A 24039-nucleotide genomic window follows, 5' to 3' on the forward strand; every position below is an offset into this window, starting at 1 on the left:
CTAAGTTATGGGGGTGGGTTGAAAGCTAAAGTCCTATGTCAGTGCCATGACAACCCCACAGCAGAACACTTTGGGCAACATAAGACGCTAGACTAAATGACCTGGCAGTTTTGGTGACCGAGGATGAGAGAGGAGGTCAAGGAGAATGTGAGAGCCTGCGAAACTTGCCAGCAGGCAAAGAGACCCAGAGAAGCACCAGCAGGTCTGCTCCAACCTCTACGTACACGGCAGGGGCCGTGGGAAGCTATAGCGATGGACGTCATTACCGATCAACCAGAGTCACAGCGACAGACATTGATCTGGCTAGGAGTAGACCAATTCATGAAGATGGCGCACTTTGTACCCTGCCGCAGGCTAATGATGGCGCAAGAGATGGCTCAGCTTTTTGTAGATCATGTTTTTAAGTTGCCTGGACTCACTCTCAGAGTATCTTCTGACAGGGGGACCCAATTCACCTTGCAGTTCTGGAAGGAACTCATGCAGCTGCTCAAGGTAGAAGTGTGCTTCACTTCGGCCAGGCACCCAGAGACAAATGATGAATCAGAGAGGACCAACGCCACTCTGCAACAGTATTTTAGGCGTTACATGAACTATCAGCAAGATGACTGGCTGTCAAAGTTGCCCTTGGCTGAGTTTGCGTACAACAATGCCCTTCACGCAGCAGACTCCCTTTTTGTTCGTCACGGGCACCATCCACACACCTTTCCTTTGAAGACAGAGAATCTATCAGTACCAGCAGTGGAAGAGTTTGTTGACGAAATGGCCGCTATGCATAGTTTGCTGCAAGAACGCTTGGATTTGGTGAAAGAGTCATACAAAAGGCAGCAGATGCCTATAGACACCCAGGGAGAGAGGCAAAAGTAGGGAACAAGGTGTGGCTGTGCACACCAGGTTTGCCCCAGAAAGGTAGATGTAGGAAATTGGATCCTCAGAGGGTGGGGCAATTTGAAGGAATAGAACAGATTTGATGGACAGATTAGTTATCTGATAAAGGGGCCCTGGATGCTTAAGCCTAGTCAACCTTAACTATGGGGTGCAGCGCTCAGCTCGCTTTTCAGGCTAAGGAAGCCGGCGTTTGTCCACAGAGAGCTTTCTGGGTCATGTGCCCAACATGACTAGACCGCTTCTGGCACAACGGAACACAGTGACGGAAGCCAGAGCGCACAGAAATGTCATTTACCTTCCCACCGCAGCAGTACCTATTTATCTACTCGTGCAGGTGTGCGTTCACATTGCTAGGTTCGCAGAAGCAGGGACGGAGCAACAGGAACTCATCCTGTCATACAGATTCAAACTGCCAAGCTTCTGATTGACAAGCCCAAGAGGTTCAGTGGTTTAGACCACAGTGCCACCTTGTATCCGCAACTTGTGGCTACTCCAAAAGTGAACATCTTCCCATTCCTGGTGTGCTTATGCTCATAAAAACAAAGTCTTTATGAATTAATTCTAAAGAATTATTCGTGTGCAGGAGAATTGATGCCTCTTTCTCAGGGGAAGAAAAAAGTTCTAGAAATCAGATGGTGAGTTTTGGCACACCTTTAATTAAAACTGCCAATGCAAAATAACATTTCCTAATTTACTGAGCAAACAGAACAAAAGCAGCGTATAATTTGAGGAGAAAGAGACATAGAGGTTGTGGTCATTCTTAAGCCAGCACTTGCACTGGGGAGGGAGACACGCAAGCAAACATACAGTGGAAAAATTCCGTTTGTACTAAGCAGCCAAGCAGACCATGTGCTACCTCCATGAAGATAATACCTGGTTTGTTTCCTTTTTTATTCAACAAAAAATCAATAGCTCTTGATTCCAGTAAAACCTCTAAGGTATGTGTGTGTGTGTGTGTGTGTGTGTGTGTGTGTGTGTGTGTGTATTCATTAGGAACCAGTTGAAAAGATTTTTTTAAAAGCATTTAAAATGTCTGGATAGGCTGGCCTAAGGAATGCGATGCCTCCACCATCACCATCTCGGTTTGCTGACTTTACTCATAACAGAGTTAACCCTTAAATTACACACTGAATGAACTCTGCTGCAAACCTCTGACATTTTCCGCAATCACACATCTCTCTGCCAGGCGAGCAGGAGGCATGTTCACAATTCAAGGACAGAAATGACAAATTTAAGAAAAAATATACAAAGGAGCGAAGTGCCGTGCAATGCCCTCTTTATTAATTATGTGAAAACAAAACATCAATCGAAGTTTTTAAAAAGATTTTCTCCTCTTGCCACAATAGATTGCTTATACTTTAGAAATTAAATTACTTTGCTTATACTTTAGAAATTATACTTTAGATTGCTTATCCTTTAGAAATTGCATTACACTTGTGTTATATGTGATTATAGCAAAGAGTGCCAAGGCCGAAAAGAAATGAAAACATCAAAGTTATTAATAGCCTTTCCCATCATTCTGGTAATCAATCAATCAATCAATCAATCAATATTTTGATCATTGGTTACACAACAGAAATTAAAACAAAGAATGTTTCATTATTTGCAGTTATATTAAGGATAGTTTCCTATGTAGAATTGTACAGTAAGGAGTGTGTAGATTGCTTGATGTCATACAGATTCTGTTAAGCTCCTCTTTCCACCACTATTGTAATGTGTAGGTTCATGTTATGTGGTTATGGCTATGCATGTTCTTTCCCTGAAATGGGCTCCAATTCAACCCCTTCCAGAGCCTTTTGGGATGGGGGGCAGAGTGGACTTGTGCATGAAATGAAGAACTCCTGCCCCCCCCCACAAATAAACCCTGGAACTGAACCGAATCCATAAGCATCAAGGTCCTCAGATATGTGGGTGGGTGGGGTCCAAAGGAACTGATTTTTAGATCAATCTGGGATTCTGCATTCTGGGTTGAGGTGCCAAGCAGGAAAATCTGCTATGAGGACTACTCTGTTGCACTGGCTCCTTGCCTTATGTGGCTTCACTGAACGATGGCACGTCTTGGATGATTGCTGTGCCCTCCTTAACGCCCTGCTGAAGGAATATCTGACTCAGCAGTCCCTATTTGTAGAAAGAAGAGAGGTTAAGGACTCACTGCTGCAGAAGTGACTTTCTACCCTCCCTACATTGACTTGCCTGTCAGTGACTTTCTTCTCCTGAACATCTTTTCAATTTGCATCAGGAAGGTCAGTGTAGTAGATGGGGGGGGGGGGACTGCTCATCGTTCTCTTTGGGCTGTATCCAATGCCATGGGCAGGAATGGGCTAAAGCCTCAGGACAAATGAGGCACAGAGCCCCATAACTTCAATCAACCTTCACCTCACCTGCCAGCTTCTTAATTACAACAGACCCAAGGGGTGGCACTTCCAGTCTGCTCCCTTCCTCTGATCTTTTGCCCTTGCAGAACTCATCTGTGTAGAGGAAGGTTGATTAGCTCTGGGGTTACTTATCCATGGCCAGGGGGCCAGGGGGCCAACAAACAAAATGGGCACCCCACACCCACCCACACCCCACACATCATATGCTGTTAAAATGTTCATGGAATCATAGAACTATACAGTTGGGACCCAGGTCCCTCCCCACTGAAACAGGTCACGATGCCACCCTTAAGAAGCCAAAAGTTTTTGCATGACACCAAAAAACAGGTAAAGATGGCCAGACATGCCTCCTGGGGAGAGCATTCCACACATGGGGGTGGGGAAGAGACACTCCTAAGAAAGCCCAAGCAAGAGATCTCAATTTTTTTTTAGAAAAAGCCAAACTGATTTTCACCAGGACCATGGATAATTTATTGGGTGTTCCAAAAAATAATACATGTGGAGCCATACATGACTCCTGTTATTCCAACTTAGAACATGTCCATTGGGTTGTATCCAATGATAGTCAAAACCACAGCTAACCCTGTGCAGGTGTGGCCTTAGACCACTGAGCATGCTCAGAAGAGCTGCCTGGCCAATCAGGAAGTAAACCCGTTTAACCCAAATAGTTGGTTGAATAATGGCCATTTGCCCTGATAAAATAAAAATAAGATCACACAAACACACACAGACACACAGACAGACACACAACATTTAGTGTTACACCTACTAATTTCTACAAGAGGGCTGTCTACGTCCTCATTCAGGTTGGGCTCATCTGCACCCATGCTGCCTGCACTGTTGGCTCCAGAGCCTCCCGATGCGCCCCTGTTGCTGCTGCCCTTGGCGTTACCAGAGGACGTACGGCGCTTCAAGATGTGCTGGACATTGGCCTGGTAAAATTTAAAAATAGTTTACTTGTTTTCCCGTCTAGAGATTCTTCATCCCTTCCTCCATGTCCTTTGTTTTCTGCCCCTCGAATACCTTTTGAGGGGGGTCAGAGTCTGAATGCAGTTAAAAATAAATAAATGCTGGGCACTTCTCTTGGTAGGGCTAAGCCCTGGTTGCCCTCTTGGACCAGCCTCCACAGAAAGCACCATTATTCAAGACATGGTGGTAGCTTCCAAGTGTCAAGACCTTCTCCCACCCACTGCTTTCCGTGTTAATTCTACTCACATCATCTAGGACGCCAGCCTGGTCCTCAATGTGGCTCTCCTCGTTAGCCAAAATACTTGTAGCACAAACCAGGATCATTACAGCTAGCAGGATAGACCATTTCATGATGGCTCAGAATCAGGGTGTCTCCCTTTGGTCAGCAGAGAGGAATAGAAGTGAGGAAGTGTTGCCTCTTGTCTTGGCTCTGCCCGAGATGGTGCTCTCTGCTTTCTTTATATAACCCTTTTTAGGCTCTGTAGGGTGATAAGATCTATCTCTGGACAAAAACAAAGTGAAGTTTGGAAGAGCAACTAGCTGTTCATGATGGCATGGAGAACACTAAGCTCCTTGCCAGGGTTGAGTGGACTTCCTTCATTCTCCTTCCTTGACTGTTCTGCTGGTTCATTCCACTCTGGTCTCACCCTTCCCGAATTTGACCATTCCTGATCCCACTGCTGAAATGGAGTCATGCACCATTAAGAACATAAGAAGAACTCTGCAGCAGCAGGCCAGAATCCCACCTAGTCCAACATCCTGTTATCAAAACCAAAGAGCAGGATTTGAGCACAAGATCCCCTCCTCTCCTGTGCTTTCCAGTAACCAGTATTGCTGCCTCCAACTGTGGTGGCAGAGCATAGCCACTTTTTCTAGTAGCCATCAATAGCCCTCTCTTCCTCCCTGAATTTGTCTAAACCTCTTTTTATATCAATCTACGTTGGTGGCCGTCATTGTCTCTTACTGGTCTTGGTAGACAACAAGCGAAACATGAGCCAAGAGTGTGACGAAACAGCAAAAAAGAAGCTAATGCTATCATAGGCTGCATCAACAGAAGTATAGTGTGCAGTTGAAGGGAAGTAATAGTACCATTTTATTCTGCCTTGGTCAGACCACACTTGAAGTATTGTGTCTTGTTATGGCTGCCACAGTTTAAGAAGAATATTGATGAGCTGGAATGTGTGCAGAGGAGTGTGACCAAGATAACCAAAGGTCTGGAAACCAGGCCTTATGAGGAACTGTTGGGGGAGTTGGGTATGTTTAGCCTGGATAAGAGAATGACAGGAGATATGCTAGCCATCTTTAAATATCTAAATGGCGGTCACATGAAGGATGGTGTAAGCTTGTTTTCACCAGCTCTGGCGGGTAAGTCCAGAAGCGATTGGGATTGTGCTCTCTGTGCAGTGATCAGGGAGATGAACATGGAGGTGAGTGGGAGGAGGCAGCGATGACTTTCGTAATCAACGCTCCAGATCATCCCCATCTGGCCAAGCTCACCCTGCCTCATTAGGCCAAGAATGGTGCATGTTCCTTGGTATGTGGTGCTAAACGAACTGAACTGGAAAGTGTGTCCACTTTGTAGTAAAGAAAGGGCATTAAACAGAGCTAATGAGGCTGCAATGACTTTAGTAATCAATGCCCCAGATTGTCCCTAACGGGCCAAGCTCACCCTGACCATTAATTTTACCTGCGTTATGGTTCATCTGTTAAATTGCATTGCTTTTTAGAACAGGACCACCTCAGCAGATTCCATGCCTCATTTGTAGGTACAACCAATTCAACTTCATTCCCAAGACTCTTCCGGGCACAGGGGGTTACTTCCCCACGGTACCTAACGTTTCCCACCTCATTGGTTCTCCAACAGCATGAGACGTTGGTCATGCAACTGTATCCTTAAGTGCAGGGTGGGGGTTGCTAATTCATTTTCCCCCTGACTTGTTATATTTGAAATGCAGCAAGAGTGGCCCCTGCCCCTGCAATCTGAACTGCCAGATTAGTGAGGATTTGTGGGTATGATTCTCTCTCCCCCCCCCGAACTTTTATACCACTTTTTGTATCAGGAAGGATTCTGATGCGGTTTACAAAGACTGGCAAATAAATAAATCAAACACTACAGTATATAGAAGACATGAAACATCAACAACCATAGAACAAGATTCTTCTCACTGAATAGTCACTGAAATACTCACCCACTAAAAACACCCCTATACCCCCTTCAACATGCTCTCCCACACTTGCAAACATGGGCAGGGACAGAGTCTCCCACATCCCCATCCAATTCCATCCCTCCATTCAGAGGCAGGACTTCTTCAGACTGAGTGGAAGAGTGTTTTATGGGATGGATTCAAGCACATCCCAGGAAATTTAGGTTTTCTGCAATCAATGTGGATTAAAGGGATCTGCTTCCCTCATGAAATGCAGTGGCGTAGCGTGGGGGGTGCAGGGGAGCCGGCTGCACCGGGCGCAACATCTGGGGGTTAGGGTTAGGGGGCGCAAATCCACGGGTTAGGGGGCGCAAATTACTTGCCTTGCCCCGGGTGCTGACAACCCACGCTACGCCACTGATGAAATGGGTCGGGGGAAAGGTCAGATACTTTTCTCCACAATCCCCCGTGGGCCAAATGTAATAAGTGGTGTGTCTGCCCACCTGTCAATCAACTTACAGTGTTACCTCAGGTTAAGAACTTAATTTGTTCTGGAGGTCCGTTCTTAACCTGAAACTGTTCTTAACCTGAGATACTTAAAATGAGGAGGTTGGGGAAAAGGGCAGAAAGGAAGGGATGAAGAATCTCTAGACGGGAAAACAAGTAAACTATTTTTAAATTTTACCAGGCCAATGTCCAGCACATCTTGAAGCGCCGTACGTCCTCCGGTAACGCCAAGGGCAGCAGCAACAGGGGCGCATCGGGAGGCTATGGAGCCAACAGTGCAGGCAGCATGGGCGCTGATGTGGCCGATTCCGGTGAGGACGTAGACAACCATATTGGAGAAATTACTAGAATTAACACTAAATGCTGTGTATCTGTTTGTGTGTGTGTGTGTGTGTGTGATCTTATTTTTATTTTATCAGGGCAAATGGCCGCAATCCAGCCAAACTATTTGGGTTAAACGGGTTTACTTCCTGATTGGCCAGGCAGCTCTTCTGAGCATGCTCAATGCTCTAAGGCCGCACCTGCACAGGGTTAGCTGTGGTTTTGACTATCATTGGAAACAACCCAACGGACATGCTCTAAGTAGGAATAGCAGGAGTCACATATGGCTCCACATGTTGAACCCCTGTGTATTATTTTTTGGAACTCCCAATAAATATTCCGTAGTCCTGGTGAAAATCAGTTTGGCTTCTTCAATAAATTATGAGATCTCTTCTTTGAGCTTTTTCAGGAGTGACTCTCCCCCACCCCCGTGTGGAATGCTCTCCCGAAGGAGGCATGTCTGGCATAATCTTTACCTGTTTTTTGGTGCCAGGCAGAAACATTTGGCTTCTTAAGGGTGGCATTGTGACCTGTTTCAGTGGGGAAGGATCTCAGAAGCTGTATTTTTAGTTAACATTGGACCTTCCAGATTGCTTTGAATGTACGGCACTATGGGTCACCCTGTGAGAAAAGCACACATGATGGTGATAGTTTAATTAAATTTATTCATTGCTTGTTAGGAGAAAAGAGATCTCCAAGTGACCTGCTAATGCCTGCATTGTGGGAGTTTAGACTAGGTGACCCATTGTGTCCCAACTGTACGGTTCTATGATTTCATGATCAACAGCATATGATTAAGGGGTGGGGGTGGGGGAGCCTATTTCATTTGTTGGACCCATGGCCATGGGTAAGTAGTTCCAGAGCCAATTACAGGCAGAACCCTTCCTCTACAGAGATGAGTTCTGCAAAGGCAAAAGATGAGAGGAAGGGAGCTGACTGGCAGTGCCACCCCTTGGGTCTGGTGTAATTAAGAAGCTGGCAGGTGAGGTGAAGGTTGATTGAGGTTATGGGGCACTGTGCCTCATTCATCCTGAGACATTAGCCCATTCTTGCCCATAGCGTTGGATACAGCCCAAGGAAAACAATGAGCAGTCCCCCCCTCCCCATCTACTACACTGACCTTCCTGAAGCAAATCGAAAAGATGTTCAGGGGAGGAAAGTTACTGATAAGCAAATCAATGTAGGGAGGGTAGAAAGCCACTTCTGCAGCAGTGAGGCCTTAACCTCTCTTCTCTCTACAAATAGGGTCTGCTGCTTCAGACAGGTATTAAGGAAAACGTGTCATCATTCAGTGAAGCCACATAAGACAAGGAGCCAGTGCAACACAGTAGTCCTCATTGCGGATCTTCCTCCTTGGCACCTCAACCCAGAATGCAGAATCCCAGATTGATCTAAAAATCAGTTCCTTTGGACCCCACCCACCCACATATCTGAGGACCTTGATGCTTATGGATTCGGTTCAGTTCCAGGGTTTATTTGTGGGGGGGGGGGGCAGGAGTTCTTCATTTCATGCACAAGTCCACTCTGCCCCCCATCCCAAAAGGCTCTGGAAGGGGTTGAATTGGAGCCCATTTCAGGGAAAGAACATGCATAGCCATAACCACATAACATGAACCTACACATTACAATAGTGGTGGAAAGAGGAGCTTAACAGAATCTGTATGACATCAAGCAATCTACACACTCCTTACTGTACAATTCTACATAGGAAACTATCCTTAATATAACTGCAAATAATGAAACATTCTTTGTTTTAATTTCTGTTGTGTAACCAATGATCAAAATATTGATTGATTGATTGATTGATTGATTACCAGAATGATGGGAAAGGCTATTAATAACTTTGATGTTTTCATTTCTTTTCGGCCTTGGCACTCTTTGCTATAATCACATATAACACAAGTGTAATGCAATTTCTAAAGGATAAGCAATCTAAAGTATAATTTCTAAAGTATAAGCAAAGTAATTTAATTTCTAAAGTATAAGCAATCTATTGTGGCAAGAGGAGAAAATCTTTTTAAAAACTTCGATTGATGTTTTGTTTTCACATAATTAATAAAGAGGGCATTGCACGGCACTTCGCTCCTTTGTATATTTTTTCTTAAATTTGTCATTTCTGTCCTTGAATTGTGAACATGCCTCCTGCTCGCCTGGCAGAGAGATGTGTGATTGCGGAAAATGTCAGAGGTTTGCAGCAGAGTTCATTCAGTGTGTAATTTAAGGGTTAACTCTGTTATGAGTAAAGTCAGCAAACCGAGATGGTGATGGTGGAGGCATCGCATTCCTTAGGCCAGCCTATCCAGACATTTTAAATGCTTTTAAAAAAATCTTTTCAACTGGTTCCTAATGAATACACACACACACACACACACACACACACACACACACATACCTTAGAGGTTTTACTGGAATCAAGAGCTATTGAAATTTTGTTGAATAAAAAAGGAAACAAACCAGGTATGATCTTCATGGAGGTAGCACATGGTCTGCTTGGCTGCTTAGTACAAAGGGAATTTTTCCACTGTATGTTTGCTTGTGTGTCTCGCTCCCCAGTGCAAGTGCTGGCTTAAGAATGACCACAACCTCTATGTCTCTTTCTCCTTAAATTAAACACGGCTTTTGTTCTGTTTGCTCAGTAAATTAGGAAATGTTATTTTCCACTGGCAGAGTTTTAATTAATGGTGTGCCAAAACCCACCATCTGATTTCTAGAACCTGTTTCTTCCCCTGAGAAAGAAGCATCAATTCTCCTGCACACGAGAAATTCTTTAGAATTAATTCATAAGGACTTCATTTTTATGAACAACAGCACACCAGCAGATAAGCAATTTTTTATTACATAGTTGGCAGGTACTGCCTTTCCCTGTACTGACAAGGGAAAAACTTAGCTGAGGATGTGATGAGGGGTTTTGAGGATGAGCAGGAAGTTGGAGAGGCATTAGCTGGCAACATCTCTCTCTCCAGGCGAAAGGATTCCTCTCAGATGACCCGTGAACACCTTTTGCCATGTTAACAGATTTGCTCTTTGCTAGGCCATCCAGGCTGGTTTTCATAAGCTAGCCCAGGGATTCCTTGTCTGACACAGTTCTGCAGTTTGTACTTTCATCCATATCCCAGTTCATCAAAATCCTACCATTTATCAGTTTCTAGGGTTTAGGGGGTTCCCCCCAAATCTATAGAAATATGTTCCTGAATATGCAGCATCCCCTGAATTGACCTGATGCTTTGCAAGGGTCACCAACTGACCTGAAAAGACCTGGCCCAGAAGTATCCTGAGCAGTAAAGTCTAGCTGCTCATTCACCAAGGAATTGGTCCATTCTAGGGAGTCCTCAACCTTGAGGCCCCCTTTCTCCCTGACAGCAAGGGAGCTATCCTTGTGGGAGTGGGACAAAGCTAGAACACTCCTGGAGGCCTCATCCACCAACCTCTCTGCCTCCCATTAGTCACCTTGGCCTCAAGGGAAATGATGCAGAATAATAGCTAAAGGAGCTGAAAGCCAAGACCAAAAAACCAAATGAAGAGATATATGAACCTTTTCCTCAATTTTGCCTTTTAGTCTCCTCTCATTTTAACTCACTCCTCCCGTTATTTCTCTCCTTCGAATCCTTTCTTTCCCTTTGTCAAATAAAGCATTTTTCTTTCTTCCCTGCACTGCCCATTACTCTATTTCCTGAATTGTCTGCATAGGTGCCAACTATGCAAGGCCCTGGGTGCCTGGGCACCCACAAATTTTAAATGAAGGGGACACCCCCAATATTCTATTGCATGGTGTGTACATGGTCCACAGGGTGTGCAATTGATGTCAGCACGCTGCGGGACGTGCCAACATCACGCACGCATGGACGCATGCCACAGTAACGTCACCTTGCCCCAGGCACCCACTGTCGTGGGGGCAAGGCAACACACCTGATTGTCTCCATTTGTGCCTTCAATACTTCACCTTTAAGAAACCCCCTTCTCTTTTAGTATTTCTGACTATTTGATCTCGTCCAGAACACAGCTGAGACAAGCCTAGTTAGCTCAGTTGGCTAGAGCGTGGTGCTGGTAATGCCAAGGTCGCAGGTTTGATTCCCGTTATATGGGACAGCTGCTTTGCAGGCGCTTGAACTAAATGATCCTCAGGGTTCCTTCCAGCTCAACCATTCTGTGATTCTACTCAAGAATACATGGATAGAAATGCACTCTGTGTGTGCTCAGAAGGGCTCTTTTAAAGCCTGCAAAAGACATGGTGCCTCCAAGAGGCAGGTGCAGGGGGACTGATCTCCAGGGCCCACAGCCAGAAGGGTACCCAGACTTGGAGCTTTCATGTTCTTTCTTTCAGAAGCCCATCTGTGTTCCTGCTGGAGACAAAGTTATGAAGGAAACCCCCACACACACCCTCTTTAGGGCAATGTTCCTTACTTGTCCTCATGTTGTAACCCTTTGAATAACCACAACAACTGTTCAGTGAGGCTTAGGCAAGAAGAAGAAGAGTTTGAACTTGATATCCCGCCTTTCACTCCCCTTAAGGAGTCTCAAAGCGGCTAACAATGTCCTTTCCCTTCCTCTCCCACAACAAATACTCTGTGAGGTGACAGATAGGTAGCCGTGTTGGTCTGCCATAGTCAAAACAAAAAAAATTTTTTTGTTTTGTCTGTGAGGTGAGTGAGGCTGAGAGACTTCAGAGAAGTGTGACTAGCCCAAGGACACCCAGCGGCTGCATGTGGAGGAGCGGGGAAGCGAACCCAGTTCACCAGATTACGAGTCCACCGCTTTTAACCACTACACCAGAAGCTAAAGACTGGGCACTCAGTGAGAACTCACAGTATATTTAGATTAATGTAAAAATGTATACATGTCTAGTTTGAACTCTCTTTGTGGCTTTAACAGATGTGTGTGTCTGGGAGAAATTCAACAGGTTAGGCTTTTCTTCTAGGAGATTCCATTCTGGAGATAAGCTTCACTACCAGGTATCAAACTATCAGTGTGTACATAAAAGGGTATATCTTGGGGCCTGACAATGCACCTAAAAGGGGGACACAACTTTGAATATGACATGAGGCATATGCATTTTTTTTGCAGAGCTTTTTCCTCTTTTCAGAGTATGTTGGAGGGCCCAGTATGTGGGGGCACCTCTGGATAAACATTTTGTAGGTTCACATTCAAGACACCAAATGTCAGGCTTGAAGACCACAATTTATTTGCAATTGCTGAATTTTGACAGGTTCCTTGAGGCAACTGGGGTGACTGCCCATGAAATCAGGGTTCAGGGCTAATGGAAGACGTGAATGGAGTGGAGGTATCAAGCAGTGAAGGTGTGCCTTTGAGATCTTTTGGTGAACCTGCTGAGCATCTGGGTTGATTGCAATCTGCTTCTCAGTTTTCTTCAGCCATAGCCGCCTCTGCATCTGTGAGGAGAAAGTAGAGGGCATGTGATTCATTACTCTGAAAGATCAGCCCTCAGGAAGGCAGGAACCACACAATTAGAGAACTGAGAGGGACTTTGGAAGTCACTGAGTCCAGTCCCTTTCACTACAAGCATCCCCAACTTGTGGCTTTCTAAAAAAAGTAGGGGCATTCTTGCTCTCTCAATCCCAAACACAAATCTGTTGGGATTGGGTCCATTGTCCCCCTGTTTTTACCATCAGGAATTGCCTCCTAACGTTCTACCAAAATCTACTTTCCTGCAAGTTAAGCCACAAGACCCACTCCTCTCCTCTGGGGCAGCAAAGGATGGTTCTTTGCCATCTTCCAATTGAGAGCCTTCCATGGATGTAAAGAGTGTTCTCCTCTCCCCCTTCACTCTTCTATTCTCTAGGCTGAACCAACTATGTGTTGTATCCAATGTTAGTGCCAGTTCAAGTAGGCCCATTGAAATTAAAGAGCATGCCTAACATAGGTCCATTAATTCCAATGGCTCTAATCGGAATATAAATCAGTTGGATATGACTATAACCTTTCCTCTGAGGGCATGCTTCTCGGGTCTCTGCTCATCCTTATTGCCCTCCCCCCAACTCATTCTGAGTCCTCTATTGACTGCCTTCTCATCTTCCTAGAGCAGCATTCACCTTGTTTAATACTTGAGCAAATGATAGACATTCAGCAAGTCAGTAACTTCCCATCATGGATACTTCTTTGTTAGCAAAGTTACACCTGCTGAATTCTAGTCTGCTAGAATTAAAGGAACAGGAGCACCTGGCATGAACAGAACAGCCAAAACAGAAAGCCATCTTGACCAGGAAGTTGCCATCCTAGGTGTTCTCTCTCACTGCCCAAATCACGTTTGAAAGGACAATTCTGCTGAAGCCCATAGAAAGGGTTGAAGCGTGCAGTTGGCCTTAGTTGATGTTTAATGCCTGAAAAACTTTTCCCTGCTCTCCCATGTGCCCTCAAGACAAGATGTTAGCGAACCATGATCAAGACCATAAATGGTGCGGATCTCATTTCTCAGTGAAGAAGGACTTTTAAATATTTCATAGGAGGAAAAGGGAAAGCTGCCAAAGCATAGAGAGTATCCAAAAGGTTCATCATCCTTTCCCCCATCCCCCAGAATCTTCCGGTCCATACCAACCTCTTTTGCTTACATAACTTCCTGTGGGTTTCCAATTTTCGTCGTAACAAATACATTCCATTTTCCCCGCACTAGAAATAGAAAGAGATGCAGCTTAAGATCTGAGTATGCATCTCCAACACATATTAAAAATGACTGAACAGCTTCCTCCACCGCAACAACCATGCCTCTGAATCCTGGAATGATTGTTTGGATATCAGCTGAAACAGCTATCCTTAAAAATTATTTAGGGGAATTCAAGGCACTCAGAAAACAATAATGCACTGTATCCCATATTAGTCCTCCTCAGAGTAGACTGAATTTGCATCAATGGACATGACTAAATAGATTCCATGAATCTAAGCCCACTATTTATAGTGTGTGTCCTTTGAGGTAGACGTAGGCTTACAGTGAAGACGTCGTAGACCATTGATGAGCAGAAAATTGACATCCATCAATTTAGTTGGTTTGCAGGTGGTTTAGCCACAATCTTACATGGGTGCAGAGTGGTTGACTGTGCAATGGCACCAGCCTTCCTGAATGCACAAAGTGCCCTCCAGGTGTTTCACACTACAGCTCCAGCCAACTTGGCCAACAGTCAGAGGTGTTGTAGCATCCAAAGGGTACCAGGTTAGGAGCATAGAGCACACTAATAACATTAATCATAATGATAATAATAGAGAATGGAGAATAGCTTCCTGCTTTCAGCACACCTATGTGATGAACACAGAGTGTTCCCGGAGCTTCACAAATCCCCACTATCTGCCTTTCCTTAGCTTTTAAACCAGGGGAGCCTCTGTACCCTTTCCCTGCTGAGAAATTTCCAGAAGGCCAACTGGGTGCCCATTTATGTCTTCCTGAGACTCCACTCTCTTTGAAGTGCTCCTTGTGGGACTCTGGTCTTCCTTTGTTTCGGATTTTATGATCTGCTACACACCAGTCTGCCATGCCTCTCCAGGTACAAGGATGTCCTCACCAAGCATCTGAAACAATTTCCTTTCCCTTTCATACTTACGCATTTGGTGTACACCTCTGACGACTGCAGCCTCCGGCCATTGCACAGCTCATGAGTGCCAGAACAGACACCAAGATCACAAGATTCTTCATGATGAATGGAGAGGGAACTGGCTTTGAATCAACTGAAAGGAGAAGCGGGAGGAACTTGCAATTATATTTTTAGTGAACTCCAGAAAACATACAGTAAGCACAAAGCAATAGAGTCCACGAGAGCAATATCTGCAACAACATTTAGAGTCATATTACAAAGGATAATATCACAAAACATCTGAGGAAGTGAATCAGAATCATAGAAATGTAGAGCTAGAAGGGACCCCGAGGATCATCTAATCCTCTGCAATGCAGGAATCTCAACATAGGCACACTTGACAGATGATTTAGAGTAAGACTTAGAGCACATCTCTGACATGAGCAAATGTTCTTGAGCAGCATGTAGGCTACTTAGGAATGCCCTCCACTGTGCAGCTGGACCCATTGGAAGTTGTAGACAATGTCCATTCTTGTTCACGTAAGATGACCAACATGCTGTGTCAGATTTGTCTTTAGAAACTTACTCCTCAATCCACCCAATTCGGATAAATTAATCTTTCTGAGAAAGCCACGTCCCATGTTTTGTCCAGCCAGCCAACCTTTCATCGAAAATCCAGTTGACTTCCATTGGCTGTCTATCTCTAGTAGTGTCATTGCCCCCCCAAAAAAGAGCCTTCAGGCCAGAGGGGAAACATTAGGGAACCCACCCACCCCTTTTTATTCTTTTATACTTAGAGAGTTTCTCAGTATACTCCTAAACAGGCAGCATCCCCTGAACAGGCCTGATGCTGTGCAACAGTCGCCAACTGACCTTAAAATACCTGGGCTGGATTGCCCCTCTTCAGATCTGAGCTCCAGGAAGAGTCAAAGCAATGTCTTATCTGCCGAAGTAACACACTAAGGGGTTGGCAAAAAGGATATCCCTTGTTTCTGGAGAGAATCCCAATCCTAATTGCTGCTGAAAACAGGAAACATTAGGGAACCCACCCCCCCTTTGAATGTTTTTATTAAAGATTGCCTTGGGTTAGTACATACATTGTTTCATAAATTTTTCTTTAGAGATCAATGATATTCTTTCTGAGACTTTAACGTATAAAGTATAAGGTTGGGGAGAAGAGCAGGGGGAAGAGATGGGGGGTTAGTGAACTTTCATTCTTTTACATAGTGCATGCACAAGGTTTTGGGTCAGCGCCACGTGGGTAGGTTCTCTTCCTTTTTTCATTTATTAGTTTTTGTTGGCACTGAGAGGCATTGGGGGGGCCTAGGGCATGGTTGATGACCCCCTTCTTTAAAGAAGAGACAGTGGTACCTTGGTTTAAGAACAGTTTAGTTTATGAATAACTTGGATTGGGAACGCTGCAAACCCAGAAGTAGGTGTTTTGGTTTGTGAACTTTTCCTTGGTTTAAGAACATGTTCCACATCCTGTTGAGAATGTTCCATTTGTAACTTGAGTCCCCCGCTGCTATGGGAAAGCATGCCTTGGTTTAAGAACGCTTTGGTTTAAGAACGGACTTCTGGAAAGGATTAAGTTCATAAACCAAGGTACCACTGTACTCACCCTCTTCTGGTGAATTCTCAGACAGGCATGCAGACAGAAATTGACTTGGCGCTTCCCAAAGCAAAAGGGACCATCTAAAACTATTAATTCAAGAGTATCAATAAAGGCAAACTTTAAAAAAGCATACATAACATATTTAAATAGAAAGATGTTTAAATAATATACTGTTAACAACTCCTTTAAACACTATTATTTATACATAAAGTTACATGATAAAAACATTTTCAGTATAGAAGAAAGGGCACTAATAAACACATTGAGCATTTGAAAAGTGCTGTAAAACCCAGCACTCCACTCAGGAGATTCTGGCCCAAATTTCCTCGTCCCTCAGAGCATTTTTGTCTGCAGTTTCTTTTTTCCAGGTATTTCTGGGGAACAGCCAGGACAGCACTGGGTTGGATCTAACTGCTGCAGGCAAAGAGAAAATGCGGTCCTTACCAAGCTAGTGGTCTTTCACTCTTTCTCCAGGGATGGAAAGAAATTCGCTTTCAGAGAAGTCAAGAGATGTGTAGAGCAGAAGAACCCACCTTTGGCTGGTTTAAATAGCCAAATGATCAGTATCTTGATCTTAATCAAGATTAAGATGCTCATTGACATTTGGAACTCACACACTCGTTCCGCCAGGGACAAGCCGTTACAGAGCACAGGGAGTTACTTCCCCGAAACACTTCACAGTTCTCATCACCTCATTGGTTCTCCAATGAGAAGAGACGTTAAGTCATGCAACTCAGTCCTTAAGTACAAGGTGGGGGTTAATATTCCCCCACAAATTTATGATAGTTCAAATGCTTCATGAGGCACCCCTGATCTGAAGTGGGAGATTAGTGGGGAATGAGTTCATTGGATAATCCCCATGCATCTGTATATCTGTTTTCGCCTCCCATGATTTAAATTGAAGTCAAAAATTGTTTCTTGCAATCCTAAAGGGCAGGAGTGGATCACTTGGGGTTAAGTTATTGGGGGGGTGATTTTTATGGAATGCTAGGGGGCAGTGAGACAATAGATCCAATTCCCTAAGGATGGATGTTTGGGGATGAGAGGGCGAGTCTGCACATAGTCTGGTTGACCAGCTGTGAGTGAGGGTATCATGCTACAGATTTCAGCCATGTGAAGGCATTAGACTAAAAGTTCCATCCAGATCTGAAATTCTGTGATTGCTGCCTGCTTGGTAGAGAAAGTTTCAGCTGATCTCTCAAAGGTATGCTTCCCCTCCCCTTTCTCCTCACAGGTGAAGAGGCGACTCTGGTCATGGAAAACTGAAAATCAGACTGGAATCAAACCAAATGCTAAGCAGGTTCACCAAAATATCTCAAAGGCCTAATGCATGCCACCTCTGCTTCCTTATTCCTTTAACTCAGAACCCAGATTTCATGGGCACCCCAAACAACACCCCATTGCCTCGGATGGCCTGCCAGAACCATGAAGTTGAAAATAAATCATGACCTTCAAACCTGCCATTTGGTGTATTGAATTTAAACCTACAATATGTCTGTCCAGAAGTGCCAACAGGTTTTTCTGGTCCCAATATGTGGGTTGGGCCATGGAACCCACTCCCAAATCAGGACACAGATTTTCCTCAAATTTCCTTGTCCTTCATGTCATATGGAGCAGGTCAAGGGAGATGAACCACAAGTTCCTAATTCGGCCCATTTGGCATCCCCATGCTGGTGGGTGGGGCAGTTCCCTTTCTCTCTGTTTATGCTGTCTCCCTTGCTCTCCAACTCCCTCTCCCACTCCCTAAGCCATCCCCTGGCCCTTCTTTCCTCTTTCATTGATACCCCTGTGAAATTAGGCTAAGGGCTGCAGGAGATTAGGCTGATTGCTGGCAGTTGTGCACCCTTCTTTTCTTGAGGTCTCCTTCTGCTCTGACTGGTCTCCTGCACTCCTGGTTGGTTGGCTGTGTGCTAATTCAGAAGAACAGGACCATACACTGGTGATGTGACTTGAAGCAGGGTGGTGATGTGGGGATAGGACTGGGGAGGAGCAGATCTGAACCAAATTCCGTATCCCTCTAACACCACAGCTACACCACAGAACTTTACATCTGCTCCACAGACTCTCCTTAACATTGATTGCCTACTTCAGGTCCCCATGAAAGCGTTCTAGAACATGCAACATGATATTTATGTTGTAAACTGGGCAGAATGGGTGTGAGCATCAGGTGGGTTGGAAACTTTTGCAATCCCAACTACCATTGAACCCAACATGTTTTGACTACCTCCCACTATGACTTTAGGCACTGTCACTGGAACTTAACCCCACCATAAGCTGAGAGTCACCTGTTCCTACAAATGAGACACGTCATCTGCTGAGGAGGTCTCATTCCAAACAGCAATGCAATTTAACAGACGAACCATAACACAGGTAGAATCAATAGCCAGGACAACCTTGGCAAGATGGGGTGATATGGGGCGTCTGTTACAGAAAGTGTTTGCAGCTTCATTGGGCCAGGAATGGTTTTGTTCCCTGCCTTGTGGTGCTTGAATGAGCTGGACATTGTCTCCACTTTGCTGCACACAGGGAAATCCAGCAGAATTGAGAACACATTGTCTTCTTCCTTGTCACCAAACAGAGGAGCAGAGGCTGTATTGATAGATGCCACATGGACTGCAGGTGGGGGAGGACCTTGGGGTGAAGGAAGACTCCAGCCCTGGATCCTATCCGTTGCCCCTCTGCCTGCCTTAAGTGCCCATGAAGAGGGCTGCTCAGCAGCTCCTGGCCACTACATGGACTCTCCTTGGTGCCTGCCAATGACAGGTTGAGGGGGGTCTCCTCCAGGTGATGCATTCAACTGAGGCTTCCTCCCAATTTCCTTCCACAAAGCTCACACAGAGGATCACACAGAGGGTCAGAGGATATCTGGCATTTATTAAGCATCCCTACAGGGTATGCTGTGTGGACAGTGCATGACAATTAGCATTCATCCCACATTCCTTCCTGATTATTTGCAGGGTATTTCTACACCTTCCATTTCATTATTTGTCCATGTCACACTTTGCAGGGCATTTTCACATTGCAGTTCTAGCCCCTAAAAGTGCATTTCTTTTCTAAAAGTTGTGTGTGTGAGAGGGCAAGGGCAAGGGAACATACATTCCAACTTATCAATATTCTTCTTTAACTGTGTTGCCCAGAACTGGACACTGTACTAGAGATCATCTTGGTCACCAGCCTCTGCGCACATTCCAGCTCATCAATACGTTTCTTGAACTTCATGAGCTAGACACAGTACTCTTAGTGTGGTCTGATCAAGGAAACATAGAGCAATACTATTACTTCCCTTGCTCGGGACACTATACTTTTGCAGATGCACACTAGGATGTCATTCACTTTTTCTACTGCAGCATCACATTGTTGACTCATGTTAAGCTTGCTGTTTACTAAGACCCTGAGATCCTTTTCACCTGTACTACTTGACAAGTCAGGTGCCCCCCACATCTCATGTTTGTGCAGCTGGTTATTCCTCCCTAAGTGTGCCAACAGGTTTTTCTGTTTCCGCCAGGGACAAGCCGTTACAGGGCACAGGGAGTTACTTCCCCAAAGCACTTCACATTTCTCATCGCCTCGTTGGTTCTCCAATGAGAAGAGACGTTAAGTCATGGATGTCTGTCCTTAAGGTGGGGGTTAATATTCCCCCACGAATTTATGATAGTTCAAATGCGGCATGAGGCACCCCTGATCTGAAGTGGGAGATTAGTGGGGAAGTGTGAGGATGATGTCAGGAGGTTATCAGCTGGTGGTTGGGACTTCCAATCCTGCCTTGGGGAGTTCCCCCTGCCCCTTTCCAAAAGCCCTTTGCTTCTCATTGAAGCTCAGCACTTGGGACTTCCAAAGGGCCACCTATCAGCTGATTGTTGGTGCTCCAGAGACCCCTTTTGCCCTCGCCCAGCCGCCTTTGCGCTTGCCCATACCTGACCTCAGATAGGATGTCAGGTGATTGGGAAGCTTGCCCAGAATTGTCTGATGGGCGAAATGGGGAGGTCTGAAGCTGAAGGTTCATCATCCTTGCCCTGGCACAATAATGTTTAGAAAAGAAACACATGTCAAAATACCCTGCAAAGTTTAACGTGAAGAAGTGGGAAAGAGGAAGATGTGGGAACACTCTGCAAAAAATATTAAGAAGGAATGCAGGATGAATGCTCCTTGTCATGTAACAGCAACACAACATGCACATCAAATATGCTTAATAAAGGCCAGGTATGCCCAATCTCCATGTGAACTTTGTTGGAGGAAATTGGGAAGAAGCCTCACTGAATGTTTCACCTGGAGGAGACCTCCCATCAAATTGTGATTGACAGGTACCAAGGAGTCCATGTGGTGGCAAGAAGCTGTTTCCTCCAAGCCCTGCTTGTGGGCTTCCTGTAGGCATCTAACCGATCCCTGTTGGGAATCAGAGCCTGGACTGGTTGGAGCCATTGACGGATTAAGCAGTGCATTTTATGTCACTCAAGGCAAGTGAAGGGGAGCATGGAGGATAGCATAGATAAAGACTCTCCTCCCTGCAAGAGAGGGGAGTGGTTGTGGGCGGGAGCCGAGCACCGCCCCTAGCAGGGGCATTAGCCCCCTGCCTCCCCCTCACCTGGCTGGCGCCCACGCCCCCTCGGCAGGCATCCAACCAGGTGCCTGGGAGGGGGCGTGTTCAGCAGCCTTTTGCTGCGGCGCCAGCCTCTCCCCGGCCTCATTCTTCGTCGTCTCGCCGCGAGTCATTGCAGGGAAAGTAATCGCAGGGAAGAGCTCAGCCACGAGGTTTGGAGTCGGGGGGTGTTTGTGTGTGTGGAGGCTGTCTGGTTCCTGGCTTGCCTTTTTAAATTTAGGAGGCTTGCGTGCACTCATTGCTTTACTGCTTTTAAAAACCTAGGCACCCAAGTTTGCCTTGCTGTCTTGCTGTGTCCTCTTTTCTGTGTAAAAACCTACATTTAACCTTTTATTTCCCCCCACTCCTGGTGCTGGATTTGTTTGGGCGGTTTAAGTGCGAATTACCTTTCTTAAGCTGCAGCTTGTTCCTTTGCCCAGCACACGGTCTCTCCACCAGCAGCGAGGTCTGAGTGTGAGTGCCGTCTTTCTATCTCCCTTGCCTCCTCACTTTCCTTCCCCGGCCTCTGCCTTGGTGGCTGTGCGTTTTATTTTAATTTTGGCCAGGGTGCCTGTATGTTTTCCCCCTCCCTTGCACTTGCCTGTTCCTCTCTAATTTTAAGTTGTGTGTGTGTGTGCTGGCAGCGTGTGTTTGTGCCTGCTGTTTGTTGATTTATTACTCTTTTAGTGTGGGTTTGATTTACCCTGCCATCCCTTCCATTGGTACCACTTAAATCGGGAGCCCCCTCTGAAATTTTAAATGATGCCGGGGCTTAGAATAGACTGTGCACTTAAACTTCACCCCTCTTACTTTACCTAGGTCACCCCCCCTCTTCGCTTGGCATTTGGGGGAAGAAATAAGGCAGGGCTTGGGGCGGACAATTCAGGGTTTCTGATCAGGGAACCATTCCTCAGCATTGTACATTTATACGTTTAGAACCTTTGAAGGTGTACCTTTGCCTGGTTCTTGTCATTGGCTTCACTTGCCAGTACAGGGTCCCTAAAGAAAACCGCTTTTAAACAAACAAACAAATAAAAAAGGTTGTGGCTTATAGACCCTTACTGAAAAGTCCAGGCTAACCCACGGTTTATATTTCCACTTCATTTTGGCTCACTGTAAAGGACAGCTATTTTCCTTTTCTTCTAAAGTTTTCCTTGCCCGGCGTGTTCATTTTACCCCCTCCTCCCCCCCAACTCCCCCCAGGCTTCTCCTCCCTCCACCCCTCCTCCCTCCCAGCACCCCCCCCACCCTCTCAGAGTTCCCTTTGCTTCTTGCCTGAGCCATCACAGTTACCAGACAGGTTTTTCAACTGCTGGGGCAGGCTTGATTGCTCTCTGAGTGACTGGCAGTTTGTTAGGCATTGTCTTTAAGCACCTGGCAGTTCAGCAGCTCTAGTTGCATTGTCAGTTTAACTAACCAGCAGTTTGAACATTTGCAGTCTTTTGTCTGTTTAAGCACCCTTATGGAGCTGACCTTGTGGGCAAAGATTTACTTTTCTTTGTTTGGCAAAGTTTCCTTTGTTTGGTAGAAGTTTTCCCAGTAGTGAGATATTCCCCTTAAGAGCAACCTCACCCCTCCTTTTCAGAGGGCCACTGGTGTGGGCCTGGAATCTTGTTGATTTCCTTTTCTCTTAATTTGGCTGCAGCTTCTGGGCATTTCCTAGTAAGCAGTTATTTTCAATTCTGTTTGATTACTTGGTGTTGCTTTGCGCCTAGATTTGCCTATCATTTAAAAGGGGCAACATTTAATTGTAGGCAATTATCTTCCAATTCTGTCTGACTGCAGTTGGGGTTTCTTTGTGTATGTGTCTGTTCCTTGGAGCCAGGTGCTAACAACTAGCTGAGCGCTGCTGCTTGAACTCTTGCTGGGTTGTGATTTAATAAATATAAATAAATACAAGTGGTGCATTTAAGTGACGTATAGCTTATTCTGTATGGGACCCCGTGCATATTCCTGCATTGCAGAGGATTGAATGAGAATTTATTTATTTATTTATTTAAAAGGCTCACTGTTCTGCTGAAATGCTGGTAGAAGGACCATTTCCTTAAGTGTATTTTTCCTACATTTTCATTTGATAGCAGTTCCTGTGTCTGTTGTTTTCTGATTGTTCTATTGTACCATCCCTCTAAATCACTAGGAGTTTTACCTGAGGAAGCAGCTCTATATAATTGATTGTGTGCATCTGCCTGAATTGTATATTGACTAACAGATACATAAATTAATAAGGAAATACGTTCTGAGCATACTATTGCATGGAATTTGCACAGTGTAGTTAATTCAGCTGAAGTTAAGAATTTATATAGCCAAGCGTTAATAATCAACTCAAGGAAACATTGTCTTTGGCAGCATTTTCCTTCTGCTGGGCCTCTAGCATTACCTTTTGTTTTGCAAAGTGTTAGTTAAAGGACATTTCCCTGAGAGCGATTTTCTTTGATTCCATTTGATTGCAGTGGGAGGGCTGCGTTGCTCTGTTGTTCCTATTGTTTCATCACTACATGCTTGTGAGTTGCTCCTCAGGAGGCAGGTTTAAATATTTAGCTGTGTCTATCCACCTGACCCATTAGTTTGGTGGCAAATAAATAAATTTATAGACATATACAAACGGATCAGTCAAGTGATGAATAATTATTTCATATCATCGTCAGTTACGGTAGACAATTGATAGTATCAGCAATTAATTCTACTTACAGTGGTAATTGATTGAACAAATAATACTGGATTAGATTTTAATAAATAACACTAATAATAAATAATAACAATAAATAAATAAATAAATAATAGAATAATAATAATAATAATAATAATAATAATAATAATAATAATAATAATTAAAATAAATGGATAAATAAAAAATTAAAATAAAGAATATTAATAATAATAATATATAATAAAAAAATAAAGAGAATAAGTGGAATGGCATCACATACCAAGATTAAATTGATTAATTAATTAATTAAATCTAAAGATAAATATATAAATAGACAAATAAAATTAATAATAATAAAAATAAAATTAATAATAAATAATTTACATATATTTCAGAACCCTCAGTTCCTTAGATCGTGGTGACAATAATGCCAAGGTTGCAGGTTCGATCCCTGTATGGAACAATTGCATATTCCTGCATTGCAAG

At 44.6% G+C, this 24039-nt stretch overlaps 1 long non-coding RNA gene across 1 annotated transcript in view; it reads right to left on the reverse strand.

Annotated features, from left to right (window-relative positions):
• Positions 1-13751: 13751 nt before the first annotated feature.
• Positions 13752-24039, reverse strand: part of LOC310769571 — a 57555-nt gene continuing 47267 nt past the window's right edge. The window contains exons 2-3 of the long non-coding RNA XR_014551689.1: positions 14746-14869; positions 13752-13822 (exon numbers count right to left, since the gene is read on the reverse strand). This is a non-coding gene — a long non-coding RNA (uncharacterized lncRNA). The remainder of the gene's footprint in view (positions 13823-14745; positions 14870-24039) is intronic.

Source organism: Podarcis filfolensis (assembly GCF_964270895.1).
Source record: "Podarcis filfolensis genome assembly, chromosome: 8".
NCBI classification, from domain to species: Eukaryota; Metazoa; Chordata; class Lepidosauria; order Squamata; family Lacertidae; genus Podarcis; species Podarcis filfolensis.